Genomic DNA, 27,691 nt, shown 5'->3' with positions numbered 1-27,691 from the left:
AGCTTGGATGTAAGACTTGCCCTTATAACCTACTTAGATAGGACCAGGGAACTGCGAAAATCTCAGGCCCTGTTTTTGTTACTTTACAGCCCCCCGGACTTTCCCTAGAACGTATCTACAAGCACCTTGGCTAGGTGGGCCTGGGATGCTATGTCGCTGACCTACTCAGCTAAGGGGGTGCCAGTTCCCCTGCAGATTAGGGCCTTTCCACTGGGTCACTTTCTACTACTTGGGCTGAGCGGGCAGAGGTGTCTATTGATCATATATGCAGGGCCGCCACTTGGTCCTCTTCCTCTACCTTTTTCTGTCACTATAGACTTGACTTGTCCTACACGGCCGATCCTTCTTGGTAGACGGGTATTACAGGCGGTGGTCCCTCCCTAAGGTGATTGGTCTCTAGAATCTCTCAGGTGGTGCTGTCATGGGCGAAAGGGAAAAATCTTAATTACTTACTGGTAATGGGATTTTCAGAAGCCCATGACAGCACCCTTAGTTCCCCCCCTATTCACTGGTTATGGGCACCCTTCGAGGAGTGTTAGAGTTAATGGTGTATTCCTTTTGGTGGTGGTGTGATTAACATTTTTGTTTGTGTTTTGTTGGTCCTCTCTGGCTCTGTAAACCTACTGATGTGGAGGAGAGGTACCGCCTTTTTATCATTGGGTTTCATGTCCTGATGTGGGCGGAAACTATCTCTCTCAGGTGGTGCTGTCATGGGCTTCTGAAAATCCCATTACCGGTAAGTAATTAAGATTTTTTTTATGTAGTTAACCCGTTCATAACTGGGCAATTTTTCTGTTTTTCGTTTTTGTTTTTTGCTCCCTTTCTTCCAAGAGCCGTAACTTTTTTTTTTTTCCATAAATCTTACCATATGAGGGCTTGTTTTTTGTGGGACGAGTTGTAAGTTTTATCATATAGTGTACTGGAAAACGGGAAAAAATTCCAAATGTGTAAAAATTGCAAAATAAGTGCGATTGCATGATTGTTTTTGGGATATTTTATTCAGTGTTCAATATATGGTAAAATGGTTTAATATATACAGTATGGCCACTATATGGTAAAACTGATATGTCGGTGTGGTGTGTAATGCCTCAGATCGGTACGAGTTCGTAGACCCCAAACTTCTATAGGTTTACTTTTATCGAAGGGGTTAAAGCCCCCCCCCAGAAATCTGTCCAAAAAAAGTGGTGCACGTTTTGCTCCATTTTCCACGACCTGTAGCATTCTTATTTTTTGGGATTCATGACTCAGTGGCTTATTTTTTGCGACTCATGCTGACATTTTTAATGGTACCATTTTTGTGCCAATGCTACGTTTTGATCGCCTGTTATTGCATTTTGCAAAAAATTTGCGACAACCAAAAAATGTAATTAATTGTAAAATTCGTTTAATTGTAAATAATTCGTTTACCGATCAGATTAATTTATTTTATATTTTGATAGAGAGGGTGTTTCTGAATGCGGCGATACCGAATGTATGTATGTATGTATGTATATATATATATATATATATATATATATATATATATATACAGTGCCTACAAGTAGTATTCAACCCCCAGCAGATTTAGCAGGTTTGATAAGATGCATATAAGTTAGAGCCTGCAAACTTCAAACAAGAGCAGGATTTATTAACAGATGCATAAATCTTACAAACCAACAAGTTATGTTGCTCAGTTAAATTTTAATAAATTTTCAACATAAAAGTGTGGGTCAATTATTATTCAACCCCTAGGTTTAATATTTTGTGGAATAACCCTTGTTTGCAATTACAGCTAATAATCGTCTTTTATAAGACCTCATCAGGCCGGCACAGGTCTCTGGAGTTATCTTGGCCCACTCCTCCATGCAGATCTTCTCCAAGTTATCTAGGTTCTTTGGGTGTCTCATGTGGACTTTAATCTTGAGCTCCTTCCACAAGTTTTCAATTGGGTTAAGGTCAGGAGACTGACTAGGCCACTGCAATACCTTGATTTTTCCCTCTTGAACCAGGCCTTGGTTTTCTTGGCTGTGTGCTTTGGGTCGTTGTCTTATTGGAAGATGAAATGACGACCCATCTTAAGATCTTTGATGGAGGAGCAGAGGTTCTTGGCCAAAATCTCCAGGTAGGCCGTGCTATCCATCTTCCCATGGATGCGGACCAGATGGCCAGGCCCCTTGGCTGAGAAACAGCCCCACAGCATGATGCTGCCACCACCATGCTTGACTGTAGGGATGGTATTCTTGGGGTCATATGCAGTGCCATCCAGTCTCCAAACGTCACGTGTGTGGTTGGCACCAAAGATCTCGATGTTGGTCTCATCAGACCAGAGAACCTTGAACTAGTCTGTCTCAGAGTCCTCCAAGTGATCATGAGCAAACTGTAGACGAGCCTTGACATGACGCTTTGAAAGTAAAGGTACCTTATGGGCTCGTCTGGAACGGAGACCATTGCGGTGGAGTACGTTACTTATGGTATTGACTGAAACCAATGTCCCCACTGCCATGAGATCTTCCCGGAGCTCCTTCCTTGTTGTCCTTGCGTTAGCCTTGACTCTTCGGACAAGCCTGGCCTCGGCACGGGTGGAAACTTTCAAAGGCTGTCCAGGCCGTGGAAGGCTAACAGTAGTTCCATAAGCCTTCCACTTCCGGATGATGCTCCCAACAGTGGAGACAGGTAGGCCCAACTCCTTGGAAAGGGTTTTATACCCCTTGCCAGCCTTGTGACACTCCACGATCTTGTCTCTGATGGCCTTGGAATACTCCTTTGTCTTTCCCATGTTGACCAAGTATGAGTGCTGTTCACAAGTTTGGGGAGGGTCTTAATTAGTCAAAAAAGGCTGGAAAAAGAGATAATTAATCCAAACATGTGAAGCTCATTGTTCTTTGTGCCTGAAATACTTCTTAATACTTTAGGGGAACCAAACAGAATTCTTGTGGTTTGAGGGGTTGAATAATAAATGACCCTCTGAATAAAATTTTCACAATTTAAAAAAAAAAAATAAAAAAAGAAATAACATTCTTTTTTGCTGCAGTGATATTTCACACTTCCAGGCTGATCTACAGTCCAAATGTCACAATGCCAAGTTAATTCCGAATGTGTAAACCTGCTAAATCTGCAGGGGGTTGAATACTACTTGTAGGCACTGTATATATATATATATATATATATAATTATTTTATTTTTTTTTTTAACCCTTTCATTTTCAATGGGGTCAATGGGGGGATGTGATTTGAACTTTGTGGGTTTTTTTACTTTTTAAAACCTTTTACTTTTTTTTTATTTTACTAGCCCCTTTGGGGACTATGAGGATCGGTAGTCTGATCGCTTATTCATGTTTCCTGATCAGAGCTGTATTGCTCTCATCAGGAGAAATGCTCTGTTCTTGTTACAGCCAGTGCTCTGCTGGCTGTAACAGGAACTACATCATGATAGTGACAGGAGTCATCACATGACCCTGTGCTACCATAACAACAATCAGCTCCCCGTAATCGCATCACGAGGCCTTTGATGGCGGCGGGAAAAGGTGCATTCCCCGCCGGGGCACTTTAAATTGTGCTGTCACATTTTGACAGCACAATTTAAGGGGTTATCAGGTGTAGGCGGATCCACTTGCGTCTGCACGGCACATATGTCTGCTGTTCAAATCAGCAGACGTGTGGGGATCACCACTGGCTCACCTCAGCAGCTGGTGATGGTCACCCTTTCATGATTTAGGACGTACCATTACGTCCTCAGTTGTAAAAAGGTTAATGGAAAAAAAATCAATCACCCCATTTTTTAAAGGAATTTGATTACTATAAATAATTTGATCCCTTTATTGTGCGGATTGCTATGATTACAGAGACACCAAATATTTCCATGCTATTTGGTGTTGTAATGTTTTATTTTATTATTTTTTTTTTAAAAAAAAGCGCTTTAAAATTTGTTTTCATTATTTTATAGTAATTTTATAGTAAGAAAAAATTCTAACTTTATCTTTATGTCTAGAATACAGGCACATAGCATGTATTTCTATGTACAATATATCTCTGTGTATCAGCATACTTTGCCTGTAATTTCACGGTCTGCAATGCAGCTTCAAGTAAACAATATAGTGCCGTGGTGATCAGTGCAGGCTGTGGCTCATAGCTTTAGTAGCTGCTTCCAATGATGCAGGTTGTGTGTTTTAATTATGGGGAAACCAAAGCATAATAAAAAGAAATGTACAGTATTATGTGTTATTGTTTTTGACTAATTTTTAGTAATCTTATTAGAGGAAAAAAAAATATTTTCTTTCTAAAATACAGGGACATAGAGATATATCTGTATGCACCAGTGTATTTCTATTTACCTGTATAATCTGCCTCTAATTTCAAACTCTGCAATGCAGCTTCAAGTATACAGAATTTTCCTATGATTAGCTGTGCAGGCTATTGTTCTCAGCGTTAGCTGCTGCTTAAGAAGGCACACATGGTTTTAATTACAGGGGAAACCAAATCACAAGAAAAGTAGAAAATTGTTATTTAATTAAAAGGACTCTGTCAGCAGAGAATAACTGTTCAAACCAAGTGTAGGCACTCGGTGCATCATGGTGTGGCTAATCATTTATGTTCAAGCTATATTTATTAAAGGTCAGGTTTTATAAATAAAAAAAACAGCAATGTAAACATATTGCATTATAAAACAATTTGGCCGCATAGAGCCAACATAAAATATAGAAGCACATGCTCTACAGAAGATAAACTAGGTAAAAACAGTGTTTCAACCTGTAAAGTTATCGGTCATAAGAAAAACATTCATTGTATTCAATTTGCTTCTGTATAAGACGTTAATGTAAACCTTAGAAAAATTCCAAAGAAAAAGGGGAGAAGTAAAGAGGGAAGGGAGTAAGACAGGAAGGATATAGGAAACATACAGAAAACACAGCACCAACCAAGGTCTGGTCAGAAGAATACACAGCACCTACTGAAATATATTATGAAGATCCAATGAGTCTTGAAACAAAATCCAAACAGTCCAGAGATTTATGTATTTATCTGATTGCCCAGAAATGTCTGCAGGAAGTTCTTCCATTTGACATATGTTAGCCATTTCTGTATACTGTTTAGTTATAGAATTTGGGTCTAAAGCCAGAGACGTGGAATCACGGAGTGAGCTGCTTTTAAATAAAATTAAAGTAGATGTTTCTTTTGGTAACTTATTGATAAAGGTAGAATGAAGAGCTACATGGGGACTGTTTTTTAACCCTATTCCCAGTGACTATATGATAGACCGAAAACACATTTACCCAATATGGCTTAATTTTAGTGCACTCCCACCAAATGTGAAGCATAGTATTCTTTTCTTGTTCACAACACCAGCATGTGTGTGGGACGAGAGGAAATATGTCATGTAACTTGGATGGGTAATGGTAGCCTCTCGTAAGGATTTTATAGAATAATACAAGCAACAGAGTTTGTGAGTGAATAAAAACTCTTTCTCCCAATCTGATGATGAAATTGTCACACATTTTTTCGCGGACACATGCCTGCTGAAAACCCAATTTTCCCATGTTGCCTTCTCTAATCGGATAATTGTAGAGCAGTAAGATTGTATGACCAGGCTCCTGTAGACATAAACTGAAATAAGCAATCCGATCCCTGGGAGGAGAAAAATTGATGTCATTGTAAATATTCAAGCCATAGAAGTTTCTTGGATGGGAACCGAGCCTGATGACAATTAATAGAGGGTAAGGTACAGCCATTAAGTAGACTGGTATCCTCCAAAGCTCTCCAGCCAAGATAAAACTTACTTTAGTATCCAGATTGAAAAGGAAGATTATAGAAACGAAGTGTGAAAGGGCTAAGAATCCTAGAGAGGCAGTTTCTTTTCAGAAATCTGTGCCAAATGTTAAGTGCTACCTCGGTTAAGTCTGAGTGATGACCCAAATGCAGAGCTATCCACCGGAGGAAACCAGGGGAGATGTTTCAAAGTTATAGGTAGACCTTCTTGTTCAAGCATAACCCACTCTTTAGTCAAGTTGTGGAAGTGCCAATTTAAGAAATAAACCAGGATAGAATCTTGGAAATAGAATTTGAAATTAGAGAGACCTTCTCCACCTACAGATTTCGGATGGACTAGTGAGTGAATGACTATTCTAGGTTTTAATGTACCCCACACAAACCTAACCAAGGCAGTTTACAGAAAAAGCTATGGGAGGAGAAATGGGAATAGTTTGAAAAATATATAGGAGGTATGGTATATTCATTTTGAGAACTGTGACGGGGTCCTTCTCCCATTTCACACAATCAAAGCGAGAAATGAGTGAGTAATCCAAAGCATATTTATTCCATGCAATCCAGAATGTCCATCAAATAATCCACCACACAGGGTAAAATATTCCAATAATGGCATAAATGTCCTGGGGATGAGTCACAATCCTCCAGCAGTCCTTTTCCAGGCAAATTGGGGGGTCTCAGTCTCTCTGGGTTGTCAGCCTCTACTCAGAGAATCAATCTTCGTCTTTCTCTCTTCTCCTGCTCAGCCAGACTGACAAATCCCCCAGGTAAGCAGAGAGTTTACAGTAGGTGGATCCCAGAACCCCTCCCAAAGAGTTAGGGACATGAACACTACCGGGGGTAATTACCTACAGACAATACAATGTACACACAAGCAATACAAATAATTAACAGTGAACCAAGCGTAAAATAGGAACCTACACATCATTATACACCGTACACCATATCCCACCATCCCAACCTCTCCCTCCTTCTGAATAAGTGAGTATGCTATGAGGTCTACACAGACCTCTGGCTATCTCACTTAAGTCCATGGTGCTCAGCTGTGGATAGTCTATGGTTCTTCTTGCCGGGACAGTCCATTCGGATGTTTGCTTCCACGCTTGTATTGGATGTAGAAGTTGTAGATAGTCCCTTGTACAGCGGTAGGGTTGGAAGGACAAGCTTCCCTTTGTGTCCTCCTTCACTCAAACTGTGTTTCCTGCACCCAAAAATCGACATTGTAGATCTCCCACATCCTTTCCTAGGAGAATATCTGCAGGCAGGCCGCTCATCACCCCAACCACACATTGCTTGACCCCAAAGCCAAAGTCCAGATCTACAGTCGCCTTTGGGATATTCCTCCTTTATCCTCCAGCCAATTCAATAACAATCCCTGGTCCATGATGTATCACCTCTGGCCGAACCACTCTGGGATCAGCTATTGTGAGAAATGCCCTGGAGTCACAAAATCCAATAACTCTCTATCCATCCAACACAACCTCCTGTAAGTGCTTACTTTGATGGTTAGAGGAACTCGGGGCTGTGGCTCACACCCCATAAAACCCTAGTGGTCGACCACGAGTGTCTGAGTCATTAGGCAAGTCAACTTGAAGGGGTGAGAACTCTTCCTCTATTGTGTTTGCTGTAGAGAATGAACAGATCGATTTGGTGTAAGGTCATTCCTCAATCGACCAGTAGGGCAAGTATTTTGCAAATTCCCAGGCTGCCCACATCGATAACATCTGCGCTGTGTTGTACTCCTTCCAATGTGCATTCTGGAGAAGGCAGTAGGAGAACCTGGTGATAAAGGCTGGAGGCCATACACTTCAACAGGGGCATCTATGGTGCAGGGGTCAGCGGTACACTCTTGTGGAGGTGGTGCTAACTCTTCCTCAGGCAGGATGGAGAGCACAAAATGTACCGGACGAGATGGAGGTGCATAGGGGTCCCTCAGAGTCCTTGTGGGACAACTGGATTGCAAGTGCCTAGTTTGCCCGCACCCATAACATCTCCTCTCTGTGATTACCACAGGGCGTGGTCGGAACTGTTGGGGTCCAGGATTTTGAGCTGTGGTTGTCATCGGCTTGCAGCTGGGTAGAGGGGCAGATATAACTGGAGAGGGCCGAGGCGCAGGAGGATCAGACTGTGTCTTATTGTCCATATGCCTCCTCCATTGCAGTCGGATAGTAAAGGCCTCATCAGCCAGGGCAGCAGCTCTATCTAAGGTGCACGGTGTGCGCTCTCTGACCCACTCCCGTAATTCTGAGGGACACGTGTAAAGAAATTGTTCTATAAGAAATCCCTGCATAACATCTTCCACAGTGAAGGCATTTTCCGCTTCCAGCCATCTCCAACATGCCTGGGACATCTTATTGGCATATATCCTAGAGTATCCCCCCATGGTGCATGGGAGGTCTCGGAACGGTGGCCTAAGTGAGTCTGGGGTGATAGCATGATAATCCAGGATAGTCTGCTTTACAATTTATAATCCCGGTTCTGCTGTGAGTCAATGATGCGATAAGCCTCTGCCAGGCTTACGTTCAGGAGTCCCACTAACAAAGGCATCCAGCCAGAGTGGGGCACCTCCATCACGGCATACTGCTGCTCAAAGTCATTGAAGAAGCCTTCCACATCTCTGGAAGCCTCAATAAATGGCTTGAAGTCCGCCCGGGTGATCTGTACAGACTCCCGGATCGCTGGGTGTATACTCCAACACACATTACTCCCTCTGTCGGACTCCATTGCTTCTTGTCTCTTCTGTGCTCGGCAAGCAGCCTTCTCCTTATACTGCTGAGATACACCGGGGCCAAGAACTGCCATCTCTTCTTCAAGCCACACCAACCACTGGGGTTTTTGGGCAGGGATCCCCATCCCCATTGCTTGTCCGTCAGACATCTGGGAGGAGGTGGACTGGCTCGCACCCACCAGTAGATCAATTAAGGCCTCTTTAGTCCATAGTGGTTTAGGCCCAGATCTCTGGCTCTCTCATGTAGACTGAATGTGGTCCAGTCTTTGTACTCACTCTGTGGGTGGATCTCCATTAGGCTGCCCTCTGATGATACCACCGCTGACACCAGTTGTGACTGGGTCCTTCTCCCATATCACACAATCAACAGAGCGAGAGATAAGTGAGCAATCCAAAGCATATTTATTCCATGAAAATCAAGAATGTCTATAATCCACCACACACAGGTTAAAATATTCCAATAATATCATAAATGTCCCGGGGATGAGTCACAATCCTCCAGAAGTCCTTTTCCAGGCAAATCGGGGGTCTCAGTCTCTCTGGGTTATCAGCCTCTACTCAGAGGATCAATCTTAGTCTTTCTCTCTTCTCCTGCTCAGCCAGATTGACAAATCCCCCAGGTAAGCAGAGAGTTTACAGTAGGTGAATCCCAGGCCCCCTCCCCCAGACTTAGGGACAGGAATACTACAGGGGGTAATTACCTACAGACAATACAATGTACACAGAAGTGTTATGATCTGGAACCATGGAAGACCACCACAAATCATTGGTAAAAGGTGACAAGAGCATTGGCAACTAATCTGGCCGCCATCCCCTTACTAACCATCAACACTAGAAGTAGCCGAGGGGTGAACTAACATCCTGTGCACCGCGAACCCAGCCGGAGAACTAGCTATCCTAAAGGAAGGAAAGATGAATAACTCTCTTCCTCAGACAATAGACAAAGAATAGCAAGCCCCCCACATTCAAAGACTGCGGTGATATGGGAAAACACAATACACAGATGATAGGATTAGCAAAAGGTGAGGCCCCCACTGACTAAAATAGGAAAGGACAGGAAAGGAGCTGATGGTGGCCAGAGAAAAACCTTGCAAAATTCCAAATTCCTGATAGTAGAAAAAGGCCCTCAGATCGCACGATCTGCACTCTGTCCTATACCAGGCGCTCTTGTCATACCAATGAACAGAAAACAAGAATCATTACAAATTCAAAAAGCCACAAACACATGGACATAAAGGAGCTATACTCCAAACATAACTGCAGGGAGTTTCCCAGCTAAGAAACTGAAAGGGAAGATCCCTGCATGCAAATAAACTGAAAACAACCACAGCAAGTGACAAACTCAGATCAGAGTAAAAGAACCAAACAACAAATAAAGAGCAAGCACTTATCTGAGGTAGATGTGGTGTGGAGCAGAATGAAGCAGGCTGGTGAACAAAGAACAACTGACATCCAGCATAGCCTGCTATCAGACCAGGATTTAAATAAGCAGAGAGTTAGCAAAGGAAACGCCCATAGCTCAACACACCTGGTCTATGTCCAAACCATTCCTGGCCACAAGAGGGAGCCTCCCAGCAGCCAAAGCATAACTGACATTCACAACACAGAAGAAATACAAATAATGGACAGTGAATCAAGCATAAAATAGGAACCTACACAGCATGATACACAGTACACCATATCCCACCATCACAAGAACATTCATCATTCCGAACCAAGATAATTTCTGTTTACTATACGACACAAGATCCTTAAGATTGTGCTCTAAGAGTGTTGTATAATTAAGAGTAAATAGTTTAGAGGAATCCAGAACTAATGAACACTTTCAAATATTTTATACGTCTAATTATCACTTGAACGGGAAGTTATCTATCACATGGCTGACACCTTCACGAGTAGTTCACTATTAAACAGGTTAGGATGCCAGGGAGAGGCATGGCTTGCCAATGGCCGGATAGGACGTGTGCTCTGCTAGCTCCCGTCCCGACTCGCTCAGTTTACCGTGTTACTTGGTCCCCAGACAAGAACCGACCTCATGGGGAGATCCAAGAAGACCCTGGGGTCCAATGCGGATGTTGATGGCAACTTCACTTCCATGGAGCGGTTTATGGCCTACAGCGCTTCTCAGAGCGCAGGACGCTCTGGCTCCAAGATGGTGCCAGCAGAAGACACAAGCCGCTTACCTCAGAGAAAGGAGCAGGAGCCTGGAGAGATCTTGCGTCCGTACAGAGAAGACTCTGAAGGTCACATGAGGGATGGTGAGGGCCTCTCCCTGGGCAAGATAAGCAGGCAGTTCCGGTCTCTCCCCACTAAAAGAGACTTGGAAAAGTTCGCCTGCAGGCTGGAATCCTCATACAAATCAGAGCTCCAGGCATTGAAAACAGAATTCACTACCAGAGTGGAACTAGTAGAGGAATCTCAGAACTCTGCTTTGGAGGAACTGCAAGCCCACAAAGAAATCCTGCTTTCTACAACAGCCAGGCTGGATGCCCTCACTTCTAACATGAAGCTGTAGTAGGAGAGAGAAGGCGCAATAGGGTCTTACCCGATTTACAGGGCAGAGGGAAAAAGGGTTAAGACACACTCACCTGGCTGGGTTGTGCCAGTCACAACCCCTTAGAGAACGTGGATGAGTGCTTTAGTGGTTCAGCAGCGGCCCCGTGTCTGAGCAAAGGATATCAAAGTGTAGACTAGAGGAAAAACGGGTTTAAAAACCGCGCTAGGAAACCACGAGCAAGGATGTAAATGAATATGTTTCTTTTATTTAGATAATACCGTAAATATGTGTGATACGATTGAAAATAGCGGTGTGTGATTTAAAACTATAGAGAGAAGAAAAAAAAAATGAATTTCTCACTGTCGGAGTGACTTTGTGATAAAAGCTGGAGGGATCGTGAAAGGTGAAAAGCAGGCATCTATGTGCAAGTATTTAAAAACATAAAAACATAAAAAGAGGGGGTGGTGAAGTGAAAAAAGAAGAGCAAGTAGTGCGCATGCTTGAAGGAACGAGTACTATGTCAGGAAGAGGTGATGTGAGTTCAGACCGTGGGAAGAAATTCTACCGCGCAAGCACGCGGTACTAGTAAGAAGCAGATTCCTCTTTGCAGAGGGTGATTAGAGTTCAAAGCGTGGGAAATAGTGTAGTGCACAAGTGCAAAGCGCAAAGAAATACAAGAACAATACAAGCGTGAATGAGAAAAATTGAGACATTAGGATCCCTCCCCCCCAAAAAAACTTTTTGTTTAAAAGCATGGACTTTATACTCAACAATAATTATTTTACTTTTCTTGACAAACTTTACCATCAGCGTATTGGCACAGCGATGGGGTCGAAAGCCGCATGCTCGTACGCTAACCTTTTTATGGGTTTATTTGAAATGTTGTTTATAGAAAATGGCAAGTATGACAAGAGTTTAGTGCTATACAAAAGATTTATTGATGATTTATTTATTATCTGGGACTGTGGTATTTCTGATATCAGTATTTTTATGGATGATTTAAATAACAATGACTGGGGTTTGGTTTTTGCACTGACAATGCATAAGGAGGAGATCAATTTTTTGGATTTGACCATTTTTCACCATAACAGTGAAATCCTCACTAAAAATTATTTCAAAAAAGTTGATGCGAACTCATATATTCATTATGGAAGTGAGCATTATGAGAAGTGGCTGTCCAATATTCCCTCAAACCAGTACAAACGTATCAGACGAAATTGCACAATAGACACTGTTTTTAAAGAACAAGTAAAGATTCTTAGGGGACATTTTGCAGAAAAGGGGTACCCGAAGTCTTTGGTTCGGAGAGCCTACCAGGAGACATCCAAGCTCAAACAATCCGATTTGATCAGGAAGGTTGGGGATCCCCCCACTTTGGGACAGCCCAGTGGGGAAAAACCCTTGATAACAAAAAGAAATGAGCAAGATTTTGCCCTGAATTTTATCACCACCTTTAGTGGAGACAATGGTACCATCAAGGATGTTCTCTCCAAACACTGGGACATTTTGTGCAATGATCCCATACTTAAACCCATCTTACCCTCTAAACCTAAAGTCACTTTCAGGCGGGCACCCACAATTAAGACTATTGTGGCCCCTAGCAGGCTGAGAACCAAAGCATTGGGTCCAAAACCAATAATCTCGGGCGGATCCTATAGATGCAACTCTAAAAACTGCCTTTGCTGTAAGAGCATCTGCCATGGAAGGATCAATTTTTGCTCTACAGGAAACTCTGAATCATATCAAATAAAAACTCGCTTGACATGTCTGTCCGACCATGTCATATATTTGGTGGACTGTTCATGCGGTAAGCAATATGTGGGTAGGACAAGTCAGGCACTTCATAACAGGTTAAATTCCCATCGTTACAACATAAAAACAGGCTTCCTGCAACATGGGTTATCCAAACACTGCACAATTTTCCATAATAAAAGTCTGGATTTTAAAATTACACCCATAGAACAGATTCCTATATATATCACTTATAAACTGAAAAATAAGGAGCGCTGATAGTGTAAAACCAACAGATCAGTGAGGTAGATCAGGAAAAATACACTCACCTGAAAAGGTTGTGAGATAGTCACAACCACTGATAGAGCATATGATGAAGGCGTCTGCTGCAGCCCCACAAGGATGTGCATACAAATCAGAGTGAAGAGGGGGTTAATGCCGCACATCAGCCAAAATGAAGATGTAGCACGTTGATGTTATAAACGTATTCTTTTATTCCATCGGTCTACGCGTTTCGAGGATACACCTCTTCTTCAGGACCAGTGCATCAACATAGTATAAACGCGTAGACCGATGGAATAAAAGAATACGTTTATAACATCAACGTGCTACATCTTCATTTTGGCTGATGCGCGGCATTAACCCCCTCTTCACTCTGATTTGTATATATATATCACTGACAGAGCAGAAGCCTTGAGCAGGAAAGAAACCTTTTGGATACATAGGTTAAATACCCTGAAACCCTTTGGCCTGAATGAAGTGACTGCCTTGTTCTACTAAATCATCTGGTACAAGTTCTCCTGGTAATCTCTCAAAAACATTGTACAGTAGGGCATTTGCACTCTTGAATCATTTTTTAAACTCAGTTTTTAATCTTCATATATTTTTATTCCCATCCCTGGGTTTTAATATGAGTCTCTGAGTTTTATTAGGTAGCAATTTTTTAATCCATCACCCAGGTTATCCTGCATTTTAGTTGTTTTTACAAAATTTTTTTTTTTTTTTATAAGTATTAAATTACTGTATTTGTATTCATATATGTGTTTTAAATATTCCAACGTGGTTATATCCTTATTTAAACACTGTTTTACCCTTCCTTTCAAAAGGATTTCCTTTTTTATATATGGACATTTTATATCTCATTATCCTTTTTATTTTTTAATTTTTATTTTCATTCCCTTAAAATTCCCATTTTCATATTGCATATTTTTCATTGTTTATAACTTCGCGCACACTTTCACATGTCAACGATATACTCCTCTAGAGGAACACTCCCTTTTTCCTTTCCCCTTCCCCTCTCTTTCAGCTTTCAATTTTTCTCATTCACGCTTGTATTGTTCTTGCATTTCTTTGCGCTTTGCACTTGTGCACTACACTATTTCCCACGCTTTGAACTCTAATCACCCTCTGCAAAGAGGAATCTGCTTCTTACTAGTACCGCGTGCTTGCGCGGTAGAATTTCTTCCCACGGTCTGAACTCACATCACCTCTTCCTGACATAGTACTCGTTCCTTCAAGCATGCGCACTACTTGCTCTTCTTTTTTCACTTCACCACCCCCTCTTTTTATGTTTTTATGTTTTTAAATACTTGCACATAGATGCCTGCTTTTCACCTTTCACGATCCCTCCAGCTTTTATCACAAAGTCACTCCGACATAGTGAGAAATTCATTTTTTTTTTTTTCTTCTCTCTATAGTTTTAAATCACACACCGCTATTTTCAATCATATCAGACATATTTACGGTATTATCTAAATAAAAGAAAAATATTCATTTACATCCTTGCTCGTGGTTTCCTAGCGCGGTTTTTAAACCCGTTTTTCCTCTAGTCTACACTTTGATATACTCACTTCTAACATGGAGGACTTGGAAGACCGCAATAGGAGGCATAACGTTTGCATTAGAGGACTCACTGAAAAGTTAACCCCCTCTGAACTGGAACCGGCTGTGCAGCAGCTTTTCAAGCAGATCCTGGGAGATGAAAGCGGAGGCCCTGTGGAGCTGGACAGGATCCACAGGGCGTTGGGCCCACAGCCTTCTTCTGAATCACGCCCCAGGGACATTATATGCAGGATCCACTATTTCAAAGCCAAGGAATCCTTGATGTCAGCGGTCAGAGGAAAAGGCCCTATAAATTTCATGGACTCATAGGTCACTTTGTTGCAGAATATAGCTAGGTGAACCCTACAGCTCCAAAGGGCTTTTAGATCGCTCCTGCTGAACCTCAAAGACAAGGACATACCATATCGGTGGGAATTTCCATTTCAGCTAATGGCCTACAAAAGCAGAAGAGCCGCTACCTTGCGCATGCTTGGAGCCCTCCCAGAATTCCTTGGAACTTTTGAGCTTCCAATGGTTGACCTTCTGGAGGGGCTGAGATCTCCTCAACTCCCCCTTGAACCTCCAAGATGGCTCCCGATGCAACGAGCAAAGAAAAAAAGCAGGGGCCCAGAGGCTGTGGCCAGGGTCACCTGAGAAGCTGGACTTCAGCTCAGCGAGTCTGTTCTCCAGTTGGTCTCGGACCGTGGTGATCCTTGCATGGATCTTCAGGTGCCCTGCTCTCTGTCTGTCCTTGGATGGTGACCCTCAAAAGCTCATTGCTAATGTTATAAATGTTATTTTCTATTTACATGCCTCTCTCTAAGCCCAGGTCTATTAGCCTGCAATTGTCTGAGTATCGCTGAATTAGCTCTTCTTTATTAATATAAGCCCACCATGTGAGTTTTTATTATCTCTCTTCTATGGTTATGTGTTGGAACTGAAGGAGACTATTCAACTTCTCATCCCTTACCCCCTTATTATCTCAGAGTTATAGTTTCATACTAGCCGTTCGGGCGGGGGAAAGGTCTGTCTGCATGTCAGTTCCCTTCTCCCACCCCCAATGTGCACTAGGCGGAAAGGCCCGCCTCACTTAGCACACTAAATTCTTAGGGCTCCTAGGCCCTATATCAGTCTCTACTTTTGTTTTTTGATTCCTCTTCTTTTCCTTTCTATTCCTTTTTATCTTTTTCTTCCTTTCCCACCCCACTGCTATTGCCTGTGTCTCCCATTTTCCTCCCCATGTGTAAGTGTGAAGGCCTAGGCTATGAATCGTTTGTCCAGTGTAATATAATAAGATAATCTGTCCTTTGAATGTTTTATGTATTGCTTCTCCACATATACCTAACTGAAATATTAACGGAATGTAAAACCGAAACAAATTATGCTTAGGGCTAAGTAGAATAAGTTTTAGTTCATGAATAAGTAACTAACATTCTTGATTACAAGAGATACCCATCTGTAGTTTCAAATAACTGACATTCATGAATAGAAGAGACATCCATTTGTAGTTTCATGACTGACATTCAGGAGGAGGATTCCAGATCAGAACTGCGCAAATTTATATGAATCAGGAAAATGACCACATAGAGACATATCTCTATTTTTCTTTTATCATAAAGGTTTTTATTGAGTTTTCAGAAAAATACAAACTTCTCATACAACAACATCAAGAACAGGAGCATTGAGTAGCAAGAGGTGGAATAGCCTCGAGCCATTATCAGAATATCAATCTGGGACATTAAATACCCCTTACAACAACAACCTGAACATAGGAGCAGGGAGGGAGGGGGGAAAGAGAGGGGGTGGGGGAAGCAGCTCTACAAGACATTCTTAGGCATAATCAATTTATTTATGGTGTAGGTGTCGGTATCTGGGGGAGGGCCGTTGCATAAAGGGAAGTGGCCCACGGGTGCCATTGTTTAAGTCTCACCGTTCTCTTCTCTAGGTTGGGGGCCAAGTTGGTTTCGTATAGCCAGTGTAGGTTGATCCTCTCAATTAGATCTCTTTTTGTAGGGGGGCTCACCGACCTCCACTTGTATGCCAAACAGTACCTGCCAGCTATGAGAATGTGAGAAATGATGTTTTTTAAAAGATCCGGGATCCCATCTAAGCCAATGTGTAGCACCGCTAAGGTTGGGTTTGGAGAAAGGCGGAGACTAGTAACCTCATGGATTAGATTGAACACCTCCTGCCAGAAGTTAGATAACTTAGGGCAAAACCACCACATATGACATAAGGTGCCCCTGTGGTTGCAGCCCCTCCAGCACAGTGGTGACACATGTGGGGAAAAAGAAGCCAGTTTAGTAGGGGAGTTGTACCACCTCAGATGAACCTTTTTTAATTGCTCTATATGATTGAGACAAGAAGAGAACTTGTGGATCCATTTTGAGGCCGCGAACCATTCTTGCGGCGGAAGCGGAGAAGCTAGATCTTTTTCCCATTTGAGCATATACGGCAATTGTTTGTCTGGTTGTGGGGAGTTTAGCATATTATGGATATATGAAAGGCCTTTGATTTTGCTATTTTGAAAGAATTTTTTAATTGAGGCGTGGTCAGCTGTCGTGGGAGCCGGGAGATGAGGAGCGGACTGAAGAAAGTGACGTATTTGAAAAAACTGGAATAGACTGTGTCGGGGGAGGTTAAATTTATCACACATTTCTGAGTACGGGAGTAGGACGCCTTCTCTATAGAGATCTGCTAGGGTGATTGGACCTCCACGTGTCCAGGCGGCAAGATTCAAGTTCGGAATGAAGGCTTCTAGCGATCTAAGGGGAATGCTGGGACCTAAAGCATGTGACACTGGCTTGCTCCACAAGGACCAAGCTTTCTTTAGAGCTGCTGTGGTGGGTAGAAGATCGCCGGGGGGCGAAGGGGTTAGGAGCAGGGAGTCTATGAATTGTTTAGGGGAGTGGACCTGTGCCCAGGTGTACTCAATCTGTAACCATCTTATGTCTGAATCATTCCTCCACCAATCTCGAGCCGGTTCCAGGATAGCGGCTCTGTGGTATGTTAGAATATTAGGAATACCCATTCCTCCACCACTTAACGGGGCATGCATGCATCTCAGGGCTATTCTAGGTTTTTTCCCAGCCCATATAAATTTACTCATTAGCGAATGAATTTTGGTGAGATACCGTTGCGGAATTGTTAGGGGCAGGCACCGAAGTAAGTAGATAATTTTTGGGAGGCAGATCATTTTAAAGGTCTGCATTCTCGCCACCCAAGAGAGCGGGAGAAGAGAAAGGCGAGTAAGTTCTCTATCCAGTGAGGTGTGCAGGGTCAGCAGATTTTTCCGGATCACGGAGTGTAGCGGGGCCAGTATAATACCCAGGTAGGGGATACCCTCGTCTTCCCATTTGAAAGGGTAAAGATGAGAAAGAGTGGCTCTAGTTGAGGCGGGCAGGAAGAGCGGAAAAATTAAGGACTTGGTAATATTATGCTTGTAATACGAGACTTGAGCGAAGGAGGACAGGATCTCCATTACGTGTTTTAGGGACACCTCTACATTAGTGCAGGATAAAATCACATCATCCGCATATAGACTGATCACATGGTTTGTACTCCCCACTCGAATCCCCGAGATCCGAGGGCATTCACGGATAGTCTGCGCCAGAGGCTCTATAGCAAGGGCATAGATGATAGGGGAGGGCGGACACCCCTGGCGTGTCCCATTGGATAATTCAAAACTCCGAGATATAAATCCGGATGCCAGAACTTTGGCGTTAGGGTTAGAGTATAGTGCCATTATGGCGGTAAGTATGGGGCCTTCAAATCCAAACTTGGCCAGTACAGATTTCAGATATCCCCAGTGCACCCTGTCAAACGCCTTCTCTGCGTCCAAGGACAGGAATACACTGGGGATTTTCCTCCCCTCAGCCACCGCAATCAGGTCCAGCATATGTCTCGTCCCATCTTTCGCCTGCCTCCCCGCCACAAACCCCACTTGATCCGGGGAAATCAGTGATGGAAGGACTTTATGTATTCTAGCTGAGATTATTTTGGCGTACAATTTTAAGTCGCAGTTTAGGAGGGATATTGGCCTGAAGTTTCCTGGTGATGTAGGGGGTTTTCCTGGCTTTGGCAGGGTAGTTATAATGGCCTCTAGATTATTTGGTGAAATATCTGCTGTGGCTCGCCAAGAGGAGAAAAGTCTCAGGAGGAAAGGAGACAGGGTTTCAGTGAATTGCCTATAATAGGAGTTAGTGAGGCCGTCTGGGCCTGGAGCTGAATTTCTTTTGGCTGTGATCACCGCCTGGCGAACCTCTTCCAGGGAGAAAGGGGAATTTAGTTGCTCTAGATGTACTGTAGATAACCGAGGAAGATTAATCTTGTTTAAGAAGGAATTAATTGCCGATTGGGTAGGCTTTGGGGCAGTGGGGTCATTTTTAAGGTTGTAGAGAGACTGATAAAAATCAGCGAATGCATTGGCTATTTCCGTTGGGTTGCGTATTGTGGCATTAGAACCCGTCACGAGGTATTCAATTTTGTTTTGCATTTCTCGTTTTTTAACCCTCCTGGCTAGTAAGGCACCCGCCCTGTCACCCATCATATAGTACCGCTGTTTGAGGGATCTTAAATTTTTCTCATAGTCTACCATCAGCAATTGGCGGAGCTGTGTTCTTAGTTTCCTGAGTTCGTCAGATGTTGACATGTTTGGGGCAGATTTATTGTGGGCTTCTAAAAGCGCTATGTGGGACAGTAGAGCTTTGGAAGTTGCCTGACGCCTCCTTTTCTCCCTAGTGGCAATTTTGATGAATGACCCCCTAATAAAGGCCTTGTGTGCAGACCATAGCGTTTCCTCTGTCACCTCCTTGTTGTCATTAAATTTAAAAAACTCTGCGAGGTCGGCCTGCAACTCCTCAGAGATTTGTCTACAGGCTAGGAGGGAGTCATTCATGCGCCACCGGGTAAAAACGGGCGTGCGGCTTTGCTCCTGGACTGTCAGGTATATGGGGGCATGGTCCGACCAAGCTATAAGTCCAATTTTTGAATCTGAGCAATCCAAAATAAGTGAGCTTTCAACCAGAAAGTAGTCCAATCTGCTGTATGAGGTGAACCGAGGTGAGAAGAATGTGTAGTCCCTCTCATTTGCATGTTGGTATCTCCATATATCATGGAGATGACTTTCTGAAATTATTGTGCTCATTTCCTTCCTCTTTACAGCAGTATTGGAGCAATCCAGAGTGCTGGACATTAACATGTTAAAATCCCCGCAGATTATTTGCTTACCCTCTGTAACGGATGACAGCTTGGAAAGAAACCTCCGCAGAAAGCTGATCTGACCAGAGTTGGGGGCGTAAAGGGTTGCAATAGTATACTTAGAGCCATTTATGGAGCAATTAATAATGGCGTATCTACCTTCAGGGTCTAAATGTTGGGAATGTAGTGTGAACGCAACAGTATTTTTTACACAAATGAATACTCCAGCCTTTTTTTTTTTCCCACAAGCCAGCAGTATGAAAGGAAATTTAGCATTATTTAACCTGTGCGAGTCCCCCTGGAGGAGATGAGACTCTTGACCACAAATCACGTCACATTTGGATTTAACCACTTCCCGCCAAAACATGGATCTTTTGGCCGGCGAGTTCAGGCCCCTAACATTTATAGACATACAGTTCAGTACCATTGTACATGAAAAAAAGTCTCTTGCCTAGAGCTGCGGGGGGAGAAAGGAAGGTTAGGCAGGAAAGAGGTAACACTGACAACATTAACATCACTAACATTACTGATGTAGGGAGCATCAGTCCACATAGAAAAAAGCCCAAAAAGGGGGCCTGCGGTATGGTGGAAATGTACCGCCATGGGGGCTCAGGGTCCTGGTTGAACAGAACCAGCGGACCTTAAAAGTAGCAACTAAGTCTCAGCCGCGACTCAGACATATCACATAACTCACGCGACGGACCAATCTTCATTCACTTTATCCCTTTGGGATGATCCTGTGGCTCTTGGAGATCTGGCCGGGAGATTTGCCATGTTCCATGAGGATAGGAGCTTTGCCAACTGTTGTGGGGAATGGCAGACGTGGGTGCTTCCTGCACGGAAAAGCAGGATCTTTACAGGGAAACCCCATCTATAGGATATAGCTTCATCCCTGAGAATTTTGGTATAAGGGGCAAATTCCCTCCTTTTTGCCAGGGTTCCTGCAGACAGATCCGGAAAAATGGACAGGTGCCGGAATTGCTCAGACAGAGGCGGCCTCCTTCTCAGGGCTTGCAGCACGGCTTCTTTGGTCTTGTAAAAGTGCAGGCGAGCCAAAGTGTCCCGGGGGGCATCAGCACTGAGGGATTTAGGCTTAGGGACTCTGTGTATTCTGTCCACCAGGAAATCAGTTGCAGACAGGTCTGGGAGCAGCTCCTGCAGCAAGGAGCCTAGAAAGCTCTGCAGCCCCTTGTCTGGTATGGCCTCTGGAATTCCTCTGATTCTTATGTTGTTTCTGCGGGACCTGTCCTCTAAATCCAAGACCTTGGTATGGAGCTTTTGCACTTGTTCCTCCAGTGCTGCATTGGCATCAATGAGGCTATTGTGTGACTTTGTCAGCTCCTGCATTTTAGTTTCAATGTGTGCTGTGCGACTGCCTATGGCAGTGATATCTCCCCTCAGCTCAGCCACCATATCTTTCCAATCCTGCTGCAGTGATGAGCGGAGGGCACTGAGCAGTTTCTGCATGGTACCTTTGGTAAGCGGTATATCTGCAGCGTCTGTGTCCAAGTCTGGGCCTGCTGTGGATCCCCTCCTGGATGAGCGTGAGGAAGCTGTGGAGGAGGATGCTGCTGCCATTTTCCCTCGTCCCGTGCTGGAGAAGAAGTCTGTAACTTTTGCCGGGGACGGCTTCTTCTGGGACTTTCCCCTTGGCATGCCACGTTCCTGGGTACCTCCGCAGCACTTTCCCCCCGTGTGCAGAGAGATTGGTGCCACTGGTGAGCCGCAGTGAGCCGGTTAGGAGTCGAGGTGGCTGGAGCTCAGCAGCTAGGTGACCGGTGCCATTAGCAAGCAGGCCACGCCCCGACATATCTCTATTTGAGAGAAGCACAGTAGAGGTCTTCTAACCCTGGTATTCAAAGCATAACATTCTTATACAGTTTTTCTGCATTGTCTCTTAACCAACCAATTAGCTTTGCTCTAGCTCATTCCCTTATTTGAGCAATATTCCTTAGTAAAGCATTTCAAGTGTGTCTAGGCATAGACAAGAGTCTATAGATAGAACAATGTCAGTTACTTATTTGAAACTACAGATAGGTATCTCTTCTATTCAAGAATGTTAGTTACTTATTCATGAACTAAAACTTATTTTACTTAGCCCTAAGCATATTTTGTTTCGGTTATACATTCCATTACTATTTCAAATAGGTATATGTGGAGAAGCAATACATTAAACATTCAAAGGACAGATTATCTTATTATATTACACTGGAAAAGCGATTCATAGCCTAGGCCTTCAAAGTCCCCCCTTTATAACATTATCTGTCTTCTTACTTCGTGAGGGCTACCCAGAGACTACAGTGTCCCACAGCTATGGAATATAGGAGCATGCTAACCGTGGTGCTTGAAATAAGAGACTCAAACCCTGCTACTACTTCATCTCTTGCTTTATTCTCATTTGGAACCCCCCTTGGAACTCCAATTACGTCTATATATACATGTGGATCCTCCAGAAGATCATTAGTCGACACAGCTCTACGGGCCCTAGCCATATCTTGTACACTGTTTTTTATCTGCTCAGGGGTAACTTCATGATTTACTGGTGCTATAAAGATGGGCATTAATACTTTCATCAGGGAACACTGACCTTTCCAGGGGAGTTCTAGCCTAGACTTCACTTTCAGGTCCCCACATAACCAATATATATCTGCTACCGAATGGGTGTGGTTCTTTTTCAGATGTTAAATGAGAAGGAGGATACTTGGTCGGTATTTGTCCATCCAGGGCTAACTCATGAACATTGGTGATCTGCTCTTGATAAGGAGCCAAAGCGTGATGAGGCTTCATGTGAACAATTTGAGGTGCTGACTCAGAGAAGCCTTCTGAGATAATGGGTAGAATGGCAGTTGCTCTCTGCTCCAGTTGTTTCAGGTCCATTGGTTTCTGAGGCAAGATGTTAACTCCCGTGTCGCTGCCAGTGCTCAGCAGACTAGGCCGGGGAGACATCAGCCTGGTGGGATGGGCTCTCCCAAACTTTTCTCGGGATTAGAGGGTCCACAGCTGGACCAAGGAAAATCTTTGAATATATTTATATATGTGTTAGTAGAAAACAAAAGCATTTATAAATATGTATGTTAGGCTACATCAACTAAACTACCAAGGAGAAAATTGTAGAAAAGTATATACTAAGTACCCTGTTTATTAAGCACTTGCAATTTATTTATTTATAGTCAGGGTATTTTTTCTACAATTTTCTCCTTGTTTTTTTTCTAGTCTTGAGGCTGCAATTCACATGCTTGTAATGTTGCATGTTTATTGAACATTTGTCACAGCTCAGTTTTTTGTTTTTTTTGTCTGTTATCTTGCTTTAATGCAAGTTGGGGGTGCAGCCCTCCTGATACTGAGGCTGAACAATTACCTGCTTCTCACTTTTTGCTGTGTATTTAATCTGGGACCCAGCTAACCACTTTACCATCCATATTGAAGTTTTGACATGACACTAGTCAGGTACAGAATATGTTTTTAACTTTAGTAGGTTAGGGACTGTCTCAGATGGGTACACCGTGACGAGGTGAGACAGCTTCTTACCTTTTTGAAAAAATGTATATACTAAGTACCCTGTTTATTAAGCACTTGCAATTTATTTATTTATAGTCAGGGTATTTTTTCTACAATTTTCTCCTTGGTTTTTTTCTAGTCTTGAGGCTGCAATTCACATGCTTGTAATGTTGCATGTTTATTGAACATTTGTCACAGCTCAGTTTTTTGTTTTTTTTTATCAACTAAACTACGTATCTGGGTCTGTGAAGTGGCTGAATTAAGTATTTCAGGTTACTCAATTCTTACCCTCAACATAAGTTGCATCTTCTGTCGTACCTGTGCCGGCTTTACCCTACAGTTAAGGATACGGTGAGGTCTGCTTTTTACAATGGATAGCCTTAAATTATGCTCCATCAATGTTAGGGGTCTAAACATGCCAGAAAAAAGACAGCAGATCACTTACATGAGTCATAAGAAAAAAGTTGCAATCTTACTTTTACAGGAGACACACTTCCGCTCCAACGCAATCCCCAAAATTCCAAATAAACACTATTCTGCATGGGTTCATAGTACAAACCCAGAGTCCAGATCAAGGGGCGCTTCTATAGCAATACATTGATCTTTTGCTCATGTTGACCCCATGGGTCATTTTGTTTTCCTACAAATGTCCTGGTCAGATGGGATGGTCGTAATAGCTAACATCTACAGTGTGTCCACCCATATCCTATCCACCGCCATTAACTTGAGAATGGCGGCAGCTATAGGCATAGAAGTGTTGTCTAGGTATAGTAAAGTATCCATGTGCTACGCAATGAAACCACCTATAGTGCCACCTGTTGGAAAACAACAGAGTTAGCATTTTTATCTCGAAAATGGAATGAGAGAGAAGTTAATTACAAAGTTGTAGGGCATCATCAATTCAATACGAATCGACACATTGCATAATATAAATTCTATGATTAGAACGTGTAAAACTCACAAGGCTGCGCACGTGAAGCGATACCTCATGGAGACCTTCCTACAAGTCATTGGGTATGGTGGCTGCGTGGAATGGCCTCCACGTTCACCGGACCTGACCCCATTGGACTTCTTTCTGTGAGGTCACATCAAAGAGCAGGTGTGTGAGACCCCTCCACCAACATTGCAGGACCTATGATGACGTATTACAGATGCTTGTGCAAACGTGTCACCTACCATATTGCACAACATGCAGCAAGATACAGTATGCTGTCCAGAGGTGCATTGCAGCTGACGGTGGCCATTTTGAGCATCAAAGTTAAATGAGCGCCATATGTGTGACCAGCATTCAATGTTTTGGGGAAGTCATGGGTTTCATATCATAGCATTTCTGTATGCAAGGTGTTGATTCGTATTGAATTGATGATACCCTACAATTTTTTAATTCACTTTTTTCCTCTATCTCATTCCGTTGTCGAGATAAAATTGCTAACTCCGTTGTTTTCCACCAGGTGGCGTTATAGGTGGTTTCATTGCATAGCGCATGGATACTTTACTATACCTAGACACCACTTCTATACCTATAGCTGCTGTCGTTCTCAAGTTAATGGCGGGGGACAGGGTAAGGGTGGACACACTGTATAGCCCTAACCAAGATCAGAAAAAGTTCCATGCGGAGTGCCTGAGTGTGATTGTTGATTTTGCCGGGTCCACTCCGGTGATCTTGGGAGGAGACTTTAATCTCCCATTGGGTGCCTTCAGTGGACGTGTCGTCAGGTAGGACTTTGTACCCCCTCTCTGTTATTAGGAATCTCAAGAAAAAAAAGCACAGAACATGCGCTTGATAGATATCTGGAGGGTCCTTCACCCAAAGGTTTGGGATTATAGTTATAACTCATCTCCTCATTCATTATACAGCAGAATTGACTACTTCCTTATCTCCCATTCCTATCTAGACTTCCCTGCTGAGGCTGAGATTGGGCCAATGCTGTGGTCAGATTACGCTCCTATCTTTCTTTGGGAAAAACCACAAATGCAGATCAGGCTATATTTGGCGGCTGAAAGAGAACCTATTGCAGAATCTACCATGTTCGGCAGCTATCCAGCGAACTATTTAGGATTTCATATCTGACCACCGGCGTGACCCATTCTGACCCACAATAAAATGGGAAGCTCTAAAATGTACCATAAGAGGTGTACTTGTAGCTCCCCTGAAGCCATCAGGGAGCTACAAGGTTCTGCATCCTCACCAGGATGCAGGTTCTACCCCCTAGGTCCCCGGAAGACCAGTGCCAGTAACACACAAACGCTCCAGGTAATCCCAGTTTTCCCCAACAATCCCCCATAGAATGTTACAAGGCTAGGGTCGGACCAATGATTGGCCGCTTAGAGGTGGAGCCAGTCCAGTCCACTAGTTGACCAGGTGGGAGGGGAAGACTGTGGATAGTCAGGAAGACAGTGGGAGTCTGACAGTGACAGAGGAAGTGAGCAGACGCACTGCCTTGGAGTGAGCAGTAACCTGGTGCCCAGGAGGGTAGTTGCTGGTGGAGTACTCCCAGAACTACGCACTGATGGGGTACAGGACCCTAGGATAGGCAGAAGCTCCAGGCAGGCCTGTTAACACCTGCACAGCGAGGGGACCATCAAGGACCTTGCTGACTTTACAAATCCGAGACTCAGTAGCAAAGGAAGAACCAGGGACAGGACCAGAGACTCTAACCCCACAGGGTTCACGCTACCATCAGGCGGACAGCATTGGAAAAACCACCGGACAGGGACCCCCAGTTGCTTTACACCAGGGGGACCCACCAACCAGAGATGGGTGCTGGGGAAGAAGTTACCAGATTACAAAACTAGCACTGGGACAAAGGGGGCCCGAAGGTGAAACCAGCCGGCCTCGGGTGACCAGTTACCACCAGCAAAAGTGAGTAAAAACCTAGTTGCACTGAACCCATGTGTGGACAACATTCTTCCGACACACGTCACATCACCTACCCTCTAGGGCCCGGCCCTGCTTGCAGAGGGCCTACTATCCAGGCTGCCACTAACAGCAGCCCCAGTAGTGGACATTGGCACCGGCAGCTGTAACACCGTAAGTGGCGTCACGTGAGAACACTAATCTAATCCCCTGTAAATAATACCCCTTTACAAAAAGGGCCCAGGGCATGGAACAAGGCAACGGCCACCAAAGTGACATTCACCAGACATACACCGCCCGGGACCGAGTACCCCATAACCCTGGGCGACACATACTCATAGCACATGGTGCATGTCTCAAAAGGGAAAGAGCGGAGGAAATTAGGATCCTGTTAGAATGAATAGCTTCACTAGAATCCCTCCATAAACACAACTTGTCTCCACCCATTATGATACAGCTATCCACTGCTTGTCAAAAGTTACTGTCACTTTTATACCAAAAGTCACATAGAATCTGCTTCTGATTCACTCCCAGAGGCTATCAGTTTGGAGATAGAAGTAGCAAAATGCTTTCCAGAGCATTACATCCTCACAATCTCAATACCTACATCCCATATATCACGAATCCCTCTAAAACCAAGGTCCATGCTACCCAAGACATATAAGTGACCTTTATGGAATATTATGAATCCCTCTATAACATTAAAGGTCATTATGCAGAACTCCCTTCCCCTATTCTTAGGGACAAAATCCACACCTATCTTCATGCCAATAAACTCCCTCCCATACCAGTATTTACTCACAAGGAAGTTATCATCTATCAAAAAACTACTAATGTGGTCCCAAAGTGTTTCCAATCAGAATACATACTAAGCACTTCAAAAGACCATATTTAAATCAATATATCAATCTTTATTCACATGATTTAAAAACATAAACACTAGACACTTGCGACAAATTAAAAACATCAACAAAACAGGGTGTAAGGTAGAGGGTCCACCATAGTTCATTAATTTATAGTATCACAAAATATCCTGATGAAATTTTCATATATCTCAATATCACAAAGCATTTGAATTTATAATAATGCCTTGTTTAATCAATACATGTCAAAAATAAAATTTCATCAGGATATTTTGTGATACTATAAATTAATGAACTATGGTGGACCCTCTACCTTACACCCTGTTTTGTTGATGTTTTTAATTTGTCGCAAGTGTCTAGTGTTTATGTTTTTAAATCATGTGAATAAAGATTGATATATTGATTTAAATATGGTCTTTTGAAGTGCTTAGTATGTATTCTGATTGGAAACACTTTGGGACCACATTAGTAGTTTTTTGATAGATGATAACTTCCTTGTGAGTAAATACTGGTTGTTGTTGTAGGAAGGATCACCGACATGGATTTCAGGATTCGTGACTCAGCATGGTTGAACAAACTACCAACTGTATTTGGAGAAATAGGTGGTGATGTGGTTGACAGTACCTCAGAGGACATCACAAATGAAAAAGATATATTAAAGGAATTGCTATACAGAAGGACCAAGACATGGTGGAACAAGGCGTCCTTGGAACATTATGATCAACGTAAATTTATACCACGTGGACTACGGGTACAGGTAAT

Source organism: Anomaloglossus baeobatrachus, chromosome 2 (assembly GCF_048569485.1).
Source record: "Anomaloglossus baeobatrachus isolate aAnoBae1 chromosome 2, aAnoBae1.hap1, whole genome shotgun sequence".
Taxonomy (NCBI): Eukaryota; Metazoa; Chordata; class Amphibia; order Anura; family Aromobatidae; genus Anomaloglossus; species Anomaloglossus baeobatrachus.
Note: the sequence above shows the minus strand (reverse complement) of the source record.